Source organism: Corvus brachyrhynchos, unplaced genomic scaffold, assembly GCF_000691975.1.
Source record: "Corvus brachyrhynchos isolate BGI_N302 unplaced genomic scaffold, ASM69197v1 scaffold106, whole genome shotgun sequence".
Lineage (NCBI taxonomy): Eukaryota > Metazoa > Chordata > Aves > Passeriformes > Corvidae > Corvus > Corvus brachyrhynchos.
The window spans coordinates 1,154,481-1,164,124 of record NW_008238834.1 but is presented as its reverse complement, the minus strand read 5'-3'; the positions used below and the strand labels follow the sequence as shown (position 1 = coordinate 1,164,124).

The 9,644-nt window shown below is 41.1% G+C and overlaps 1 long non-coding RNA gene across 1 annotated transcript in view; it reads right to left on the bottom strand.

Annotated features, from left to right (window-relative positions):
• Window positions 1-825: 825 nt before the first annotated feature.
• Window positions 826-9,644, bottom strand: part of LOC108447664 — a 13,018-nt gene continuing 4,199 nt past the window's right edge. The window contains exons 3-4 of the long non-coding RNA XR_001863332.1: window positions 6,275-6,358; window positions 826-4,935 (exon numbers count right to left, since the gene is read on the bottom strand). This is a non-coding gene — a long non-coding RNA (uncharacterized LOC108447664). The remainder of the gene's footprint in view (window positions 4,936-6,274; window positions 6,359-9,644) is intronic.

Genomic DNA, 9,644 nt, shown 5'->3' with positions numbered 1-9,644 from the left:
TCTTCTATTTCTTTTTACTAATTGGGTGATCTTTGAACTCAGCCCTGGCTGGGGAGGAAATGAACTAGCAATGGGAGAATTGAGGAAAACCAGGGTGTCTTCAAATCACTCTGAGACACAGGAACATAATGTCATGGCAACAGTAGCAAACAGGTTTTGCATACACATTCTCCTAAAAATTACCAGATCAAATTTTCTTCTCTGCTGAAGTATACAGTTTGGAAAACCTCCCAAGCTGCTCTGAGTTGCTCCCCAAAAGAGCCACTATTTTCCTTGATTTTCCCTGAGAAGATGTGGAATAATCTCAGTATTTTGCCATGCTAACTAGACATCACAGGGCTTTGCCAAAATGGGCCTGATTTGGGGGAGTTACCTTGACATGTACCTCTGAGGTTTTGGCTCCTTTTGTTATGTGCTGCACTGGACTCTGTGCCCTCCCTTCACTTGCTCATGCCATAGGTGAAACCACAGCAAAATCAGGTTGAGATGCTCCCATCAGATCTGCAGGTTTGCTGTGTGCATCCACTCCTGAAGCCAAAGGTGGCCTGGGCTGTGACTGTGTGTGAAGGTTCCCTGACGGTGTTTGTGTGCTTCCTCTTCATGTGGATGCTAGTACAATAGATGAAGATGCTGGCAGGAAACTTATGAGGCTTCAGTATCGGACTTGAGATGGCCTGAGGGAGCCTTCATCCTCAGGACCTCTGTGTCAGGCTCTGCTGACTCAGGAAGACAGTTCACATTTCAGGGTTGTCTGAAGTCCCTTTTAGCTAGGGATGAGATACTGGAGTGAAAAGATAAGTTAAAAACAGACAGATCTGTAGCATGTGTTAAAAACTCTTAGGAGTTTATTGTACAGCTGAACATATTAGTCTAGAACGAGGATCCCTGTGTTTCCCATTTTCTGCAGGAAATCTCTGATGGTTAACAAGAATAATACACAGCATGATGCATACAGGTAGCTGTGCATTGATCCAGTGATTCAGAGTGCTCAGGGTCTGAGTCTCCCTTGGGTTACACTTATATCTATTGCATGGACGTTCATGGAACTATGCCAGTGTAAAATTAGTCTGGGATCATAATCAGACAGGGAGACTTTAATCAAGCCACATTCCAAATCAGAACTGAAATCCCTGTAACAGCAAAGTCCTTTTCTCCAAAACCATTTCTCCATGTTAACACATTTCTACAAATTTCATCTGAAATTCAGTTTGGCTTATATACTGTGTGAATGGCTGTGTACTGCAGCCATCCTACAAAGTACACCAAGTCTCACCTTCTCATGCTAAAGAGACAGGAAGAGGACTGTTTGTCCTTCTCTGAGCAGGTTGTGACCAGCAAACTATTGGTACACAAAGGAGAGTTTCCTCCAGTGCTTGACAAACAGCAGTTTTCTTGCTCCTTCCTGGTGAAGATCTGTGTTTTGACTGGAAAATCTTCGTGCAACAAATAATGATTAATTGTTAATATTTGATTTTAAAAGGTATTGAAGCTGGGGCTATGTTTTAATACTATTATTTAAGAGGGGAAGGAGGATTCAGCTGTAGAATTTAAAAGGTGGGTAATTTCTCTGGTACAGTTCATAGCTCTGTCCCACTACAATTCTGCCAGGATATATGAAAAATAGCACCACTTGGAGAAAGAGTAGGAAATGGTGGTTGGGGTAAAGGCTGCGGGTTAAGCTAATATTGATGTCCAACATTTTACACTGTGAAACCGCAGCCTGAGACTCTTGGGGAGAGTCTGCAAAGACACGGGACCCTTGGGCAAAAAAAATGCCAGCAAGACAAGTTTTCAAACTCCAAAACTATCTCAGGGAAAAATAAAATATCAGCTAAGGAGTAAGATAGATTTCTATGACTTAAAAGGTTACCCATTCAAAATAAATGGGAAGAAATTGTTCTTAAATGACATCTAGCTCCGGTTGGAAAGATACACAGAGGGATCAGGAAACAAACCATAGAAGTCAATTGTTTCATCAGAATTGAACATTTCTTGTATTAGTCAGATTAAGTAGCAACTGGTTTGTGAAACCTTTGGCAAAATCTCTGTGCAATTCTACTATAAACTGAATAGGTTAATTTCAAATTCAGAGTCCCCCCAAAACAAATTCTGGAGTAGAAGGCATTTAGGGTATAGGAAATCCAAAGTGGCACTTCTACGCCTGGAACATGAGCTGTGAAGTCCTGTTTTTTGAGAAGATATAGAAAGTTATTCTGGGTATATGATGGGCAGCAGAGAAGTTTAAAAAGAGGGAAGGCTCCTCAAACCACCATTCACAGAGTAAACAAGCAGGTGTTAGGGACATTCAGCATGGAGACAAGGGACAGGTTCCTTTACATGCATTTCTGAAAGCTACAGAAAAAAGCAGCATTAATAACAGAAAAAACTGATGGGTGGATTGTGAAGAACAAAATTATGCAGTAACCCAGAATGTTACCAGCAGCTCAAGCATCTGCAGGTTGAAGATTACTTCATTCAATTTTCTTCAAATAATGCCCATTCCTTTACATATCTCCCTGAATCAGTGGAAGAACTATTTTTCACAGAAGAGCCTGAGAGAAACAAGCATCAGTTGTGGCCATTAATTTTATGAATGATTTGTTGGAAACTGCATTAAATGGCAACATCAGCCCACAAATGAGCTTTGAAATGTTCTTATTCCGAGCCTGTGCAGATGGGCAATTTGCTGTGTAATCAGTTTTCATAGCCACCCTTTCAATCAGGGTCACTTGTCTTGTAACTACGCTCTTGTTTTGCAGGTTTGTATTTCACACCATCTCAGAAATGTTGCATGTACCAGGCCAGTGACCAAAAAAGAGATCACTCAGAAAATACAGCAAGGTTATGTCCAAAAGCCCTCTGAACAGGGGTCTCAGCAAATATAATACTCTGGGAATATCAGTAAAAGAGAAAGATATAGATGAAGAAGAGCTATCTAGCAACCAGTAAGTGACAGAGGCTGAGACTATTATTCCAGCTATTCTGTGAAACATGTACATGTGTGTTGTAACCCAAGTAAATTACAGCAGTGGTATTCTTGTATGTAATTAAAAAGAAGTCTCATGTGAAAGTAGGAGAGTGATATGACAGCTATGTAAATTCAGGACAATGCCACCCAAAAGACTTTATGGCTCTCCTATCACTTAGACACTACATTGGAGAACATACAGAGATTAACCTCCAAAGTGATACCGAGATCAGAGTATAAAACATAGGGGAAAATATCAGAGGAACTGAATTTATACAGAGATCACTCACTGGGGACATTACCAATATGTAGAAGTGCCTTTAATGAAGTAAGGGAATTCTTCACATTAGTACAAGAAGGTAGAACAAGAAGCAGCAGCCTCAAACAAAGGAAGAAAAAGTTTAGGTTAGATATCATGGTTTTTTTCCTTAAAACAGACAAGCTGGGTATTGAAATAGGCTGCCCACAGAGAGGCTATCTCCTTAAGATATGAGTGAGAGTAGGTAAAACTTCACATGAGAGGGAATGACACAGCCATGCAAGGTAGAGGTGTCAGTTGGAGCCCTGCCAATTCTCCTACAACAAGAAGTCACCTCTGGAAGTAGTGGAGAGGGGTTGCACATGTGCTGTGACCCTCGAGCACCCGTAGTGTGAGGAAACTGCCCGCAGGAGAGGGGTAACACTGTCACAGCAGTAGCTCCTACAGCCTCCATAATGGCCAGGTGAGGCAGCCCCATGCATTTCTGAGGATTTGGATGACTCAGGAGTTTTCTTCCAGTCCTTTGTCCTTGGTTCCAAATGGACTATAAATTATATATCTATTCATAGATATAATTCTATAATTCTATATCTATTCATTCACTCTGTAATGCATTAAAGCAATGAAAGACCAGGAGGAATGGACAAAAAAAAGTTCCAGTGAAATGAAGACTTGCATGTGGCACCTGTATTGAATTTTCTCATGTAGGAATTTCAAAGCACCTTAAAATAGCATGGGAAAGTCATGGTAGACTAAGTCTGAGGGAGTTTTCACTGTGAGTTGAGAATGGCCGGATTTGCTCCAAGTAGTGAAAGTACATGTAAATAATCTCAAGAAGAGATGCAGATTTTTCCTACTGCTCTGCACCACTTTTTGGTTCCCTATACACAAAATCTGAAGGGGTTTTGTACATTTTGTGTGTTTGTTTATTAACATCTATTCCCTTAGCAAGGGTGTTTCCCTTTTTTTTTCCACAAGCCTAGTTAAACAGAACTCAAAAGACTGAAGAAACAAAACTGCTGTTGCAGAAACCTCTAGAAAGTACAAACCAGGATCATATTAATATCTGATGCCTCAGAGGTAAAAGCTCAACTATACCCCATTAGAAATATTCCATTTGCAGGGCACCCTTCTATCCCTGTTAACATGTAAACTTGGACTGTAAATGGGTCATTCTGTGCATGCTTTCTGTCCCAGGACATGAGTTTGGTGTATTTTTTTTCTGGAGGAGGTGATAAAGAAAAAGGCAGTTTCCCCTGTTACTATGCTGGTTGCTTTTTTTCCAGTTGTTTTAAAGGCAACCCTTTTGAAATCACTCTCAGAGGTTCAGAACACTACAAAAGATCCAGGCAGAGAGATTAATAAGCAGTATAGTGCAGGTGAGGCACTGAAAGATACAGGATAATACAATTTATCACATGAATTTAACCAGAGCTAGAGGGTATCTCTCAGCCAAGCATGATTTGATTCATGTGGACACATACACACGTACATGTGCACACACAGATGTGAGCGTTCCGTGTGTGTATGACAGAAATTTCTTCTGTGCTTTGTACTGAGGGTATTCGCTGGAAATGATGTATGAAATGAAATCCCCATGCTCACGGCACGCAGGGAATATCAGACAGAATTCCACAATCACTGCAGAGATGGGCTTTGCTATTGGCAGATCAAACGCAGCCAGAAGAGCAAACCAACCTGAAAGACTCTGGGGAAAACAAATATTTTTTTTAAAGTTATAAAATAATGTTCCCACCCTTTTAATATCATTTCTCCCATCTTCTCTCCCTCTGGCATTCCCCTGGGCAGCCAGCTACATTAGCTGGAGCCTTAGAGAGATAAGAGCCCTCCCCACACATATTTCCCCTTAAAAGCCCTTCACAATGTGTTAAAATTACATTTTGAATAACACTTTCTAGCTTTTTTTATTAATTTTTTAACGTGTTTTTACCATCGGAGGTTTCTTAGCAATAGCAGTGGGCAGTCATATGGGAAAGGGGGGGTTGTCCTCTTTTCTCCCCCACACTCACCAGTACCATGCATTTGATGTTACCTCTTTGAAACCCAAAATAAATAAAACCATATCCCAGCTATGCCATGAGTTGTAAGGGGAACCTATGACAACAGGAGCGGCTTCCCCAGGCCTTCCCATCGTCTATTCCTGGGCCATGGGAAACCCTCCACGGGAAGGAGGAGGTGTGGAGATAACCTCTTCTGGGGTGGTGGGGTTTCCCTCCACCCATTGCTGGTGCTCAAGCACACCTTAGCAGTTCCAGACTGCTCCGTACGTGGTGGGATCATTTCAGCTTGGCTATACATTGCTGAAGAAGGACGTTTATTTATAATACGCGGTGTAGGAAATTAGGCCATTGTACCTCTGCACAGGGGAAAGATTCATAAAAAGTCACACAGAATTATTCTTATATAAGTGACAATGACATCGTTGTAAGGAGGAAGCAGAACTTTATTTGTCTTACTTAAAATGATATATAGAGCACTTGTCTGTTTATTCCACTGCAAACAGCTTCTGCAAAAACAGCGGTAATTCCCTAGGGGGTTCTGCTGATAGTTATAAGTTACTTGAGCAAAATCTCTCAAGTGAGCTACTGCCTTACAGGTAGCCATTATTCTAGATTCAAAGGGCTTTTTGTTGTGTTTGTTTGCTTGTTTGTTTGTTTTTTAAAATTATGTTCGGTGTAATGCTGCTTTTTAAAATATAAATTGTGTCATAACATTGCTACTTTTCAAGGGGGTAAGTATCTGTATCTAAATCAAAGGATGCACTGCCAAAGGAGAAACCAGTCAATAAATTGGCTTCACAATCAAATCTGGCTCAGGTTAAAGCAAAGTTAGTTTGATGGATTCAGCTGAAACCTAGTAAATAGCAGCCTACATAATTAAGCTGCTCTACCTTCATGCAGTCTCCCTGGAAGCTTATGGGCATCTCTAAGGCACAAGAGTGACAATCAGTAGCTAAGCCGAGGAAATGAACAGGCAATATTGCCCACCCAGACGTCATTCCTTACCCCCCATTACCATTGTCTCACCTCTCAAAAGGATTAGCAAAATTTGTCTTCGATTCTTTGACGGGCCTGCAACATCCTTCTCTAATTTAAGAATGGATTCTGGGTCTGAAAATCAAATAACTGATATTATTCAACGGGCAAAAAATCAACACTGAAACTTAGTTTTTCTCTCTCTTTCTCATTTATGCAAGCTTATGAGCCTATTGTCTATGAAGTCGCAGCCTTCAGTAGCACATTTGGAGGGTGTTTTTAAACAGATGACAGGAAGAAAAAAAATAGAAAAGTGGGATAAAAAGAAGTCTTGTAGTCCTCACAAACACTGCATTTTTTTTCCAGGGGGTAGGAAAGAGGGTAATGAATTCTTTGATGAGGCCAAAAGGAATGGGAATTGACACTGAAGCTGACATGGGTTTTCACCATATTCTTATTATTAATTAATTGCAATCATCAAACTATGTCTCAAAGTAACTCAGTTTTCCATAGCTCGTTCTTGACTGATATTATTCTGGTTGCTCAGCAAGAATGAAAAGTGCAAGGTTTGAGTTTCTTTTTAGTGTTTTAGTCCCAAAAAAGAAGTTTTCAAAAGTTGAAAATGTATGAAGATTGGCTTAATTATTCAATGGGAATAAAAACAAAACTAAATTAATTTCCAGGAAATTAATGCAAAGTTTCTAATTTATTTTGAGAAGTCATCATTGTTTCTTGATTATTTTTGGTTCTTTGGTGACCCAGGGAAATTCTTTTTCACTATGACAAAGCTTCTTTTTCTGTAAAAAATGGTAATAATAATTACCTGCTTCACAGCAGTGTGGTAAGATTTAGTTAATTAGTGTTTTCAAAGTGCTTTGAGATCCTAGGATGGAAGATGCAATAGAAATGCAAAGTATTATTATTATTCAGAGTTAACAACCAAATTTCAACCATTTGCACTTATCCATCTTAACAGCATGTACTCAAGGGAAGAAAACACATAACTTGTCAGCAGACAGTCCTCTTAATGTGGGTTATAAAACCACCTTCTTGATTACCATCTGGAGTAACATTCACAAGTGAGGGATAGCAGATGTGTGCGCGTGGAGAGATGCATCCCACTTCCCCAATCCATCGGACACATCAGTGTTGCCATACTGTATCCATCCAGCCCACTATTATGCCTCTGATGCCAGCCAGCTCTTGATGCTTAAGGGCAAACAAGAGCCACTCTTGCCTTTCCCTCCATCTCTTCAGCGAAAAAAGCAACAAACAACACAAGTAAACTCCCCTTTCCTCCTTCCACTTCCCTCTTTCATAATAACAATGCAGCAGCCAACTGTGCAAAGCTCAACAGTGGATGAAAATGTCTTCCTGACCCCTGTGTGCAATTAGTTTCCTCCCAGGAGCATGAGATTTGATTATTTTTGCCGTTATCTTCGCTTGTACAGCCACAAGTGTTATTATCTCTTCTCCATTTTTCAGATAGGCTTTTTTTTTCCCCCTTGAAGATTAGCCTGAACCTTCCAGAGTCCTTGCAGCGAGGTGCCCTGTGGTGCCCCACGGAGATGTGCTGCCTCCATAGCAGGAAGCAGCACCAGTCTGCAGTTGGCTTTTGCAACCCTTCTGGGCCCCTCAGACCTCTCCAGAGGCCTGCAGGGCAGGGTGGAAATCCCTACAAGTATGTGGAGGCAGAGGAGCTCTGTGAACAATGTGCAGAAGAGAAATTTACTGGGATCAAATGTTAAGAAGTGGGTGGCACGACTTAATTTAATTCTGCTCGGATTCTGCTGCCATCCTGCCCCTTTTTTAAGGATGAGGTGGTGGGCACATGAAAAAAGCCATCCTGCAACTCTCACCTGTGGAAAGCCAGCACTGAGCATGTGTGGTGCCATTTTATTTGCATGCCTTGGTTGGGAATAAATTGAAAGCAATCCTGCTCTCAGGACAGAAACATCAGCCCTCCCAAGCACCACACAGCATGCTAACGGGTCCACCCAAAAAAGCAGCCTGGGTGGAGAGCAAGCACAAATGGCTGCTAAGGATGGCATGGGCTGCATCATCAGAAAGGTTTGTGCAATATTATCCAGAAGTTCAGGTCTGGCACAGGAACTCCCAGAAGTGCTGTGTCCAAGATGCCATCCTTTTCATGGCTTCTCTCTCTGCCACTCTGTGTTTTATGGGCAGGTGGGGCCAATAAAACACCTCCCACTTTTAGGGGGTGACTTTCTGCTAACACTGGTGGGCTTTGGATCAGGCCCCTGCTCTAAGTCAGGTGCTGGCATTTACAAACTTAGGGGTGGGAGTGCTGGAATACTTAATCCAGTGCCAAAGAACTGCCGTAAGAAATGCACTAACAAAATATTTATGAAATGAGCTGCTTCCTTATTTTACTTTCAAATTGCGTTAAAAAGATTTATAGGTGACAGAAAACAATATTAAAGTCAATCAAATGCACAGAAGCCCCTGGATCCCCAGGATGCCACTCAGGGTAGTGACAGGCTATTTTAAGGCAGTGAACCTGCTTTGTTGCAGTGATCTCAAAAAGCAGGAGAAAATCCCGTTTGGGCTGAGCAAGTCTCTTTGTGCTGCCCTGTGGCTTTTTCGGTGGTGAGCCAGGGTTCAAAGGAGCATGGTGTATCTATCACTGCCATAGTTAATCCTATCATTAGAAGATATAAGCAGCCTTCTCCCACATTAGCAATGTTTACCTCATATTGCTCTAGCATTCATTTTCACTAATATGGTACAAAAGTGTAATGATGTATAAGTGTTTTTTAATGTTAAGTAAGTGAATACAGGTGGGTAATTTACCACTGGCTCTATACAGATTGGAGCTGGTATTTCAGAAGGAAGACTCTGGACTCTTTCTTCTGTTTATGTATAATTATTTTTATTTTTGCAGTGTCTTCTGCTACTCTTTTTAGTTTATACCACTAAGTCAAAGCCGTAAGTACCAGTTATTTTGGAGTCAGCAGAATGAAATGTTTGTTTAGAAAGCTTTCAATTAGCCGTGGGATGAGTAGGTTTGATGTGGAAGCAGGTATTCTTGTATTTGTGTTAAGAATGAATGTTCTGTTTGTGCGATTTACCTAGGAACTAGTGTGCCTTCCTGGGGCGTGATCTCTCTTGGAAGAATAAACCCTGAAATAGACCAGTGGTTTCTGTGTTGTAAGATGGAGGACACACAGGTTTCATGCCAAATTCATTGGCTATCCCATTTTCACTTTCAATGTAGAATTCTTTCTTATTCATTCATTCCTATTAATATACTAACGCCCAGAAACTCAAATGAAAGATTCACTCTGTGAAAAAAAAATTTAAAAATTAAAACATGGACAGAGAGACTTTGGACCAGCAACCCAACCATTCACATGTGGATGGGTCCCCACACAACAAATGGCCAGGGGGTCCGGAAGCA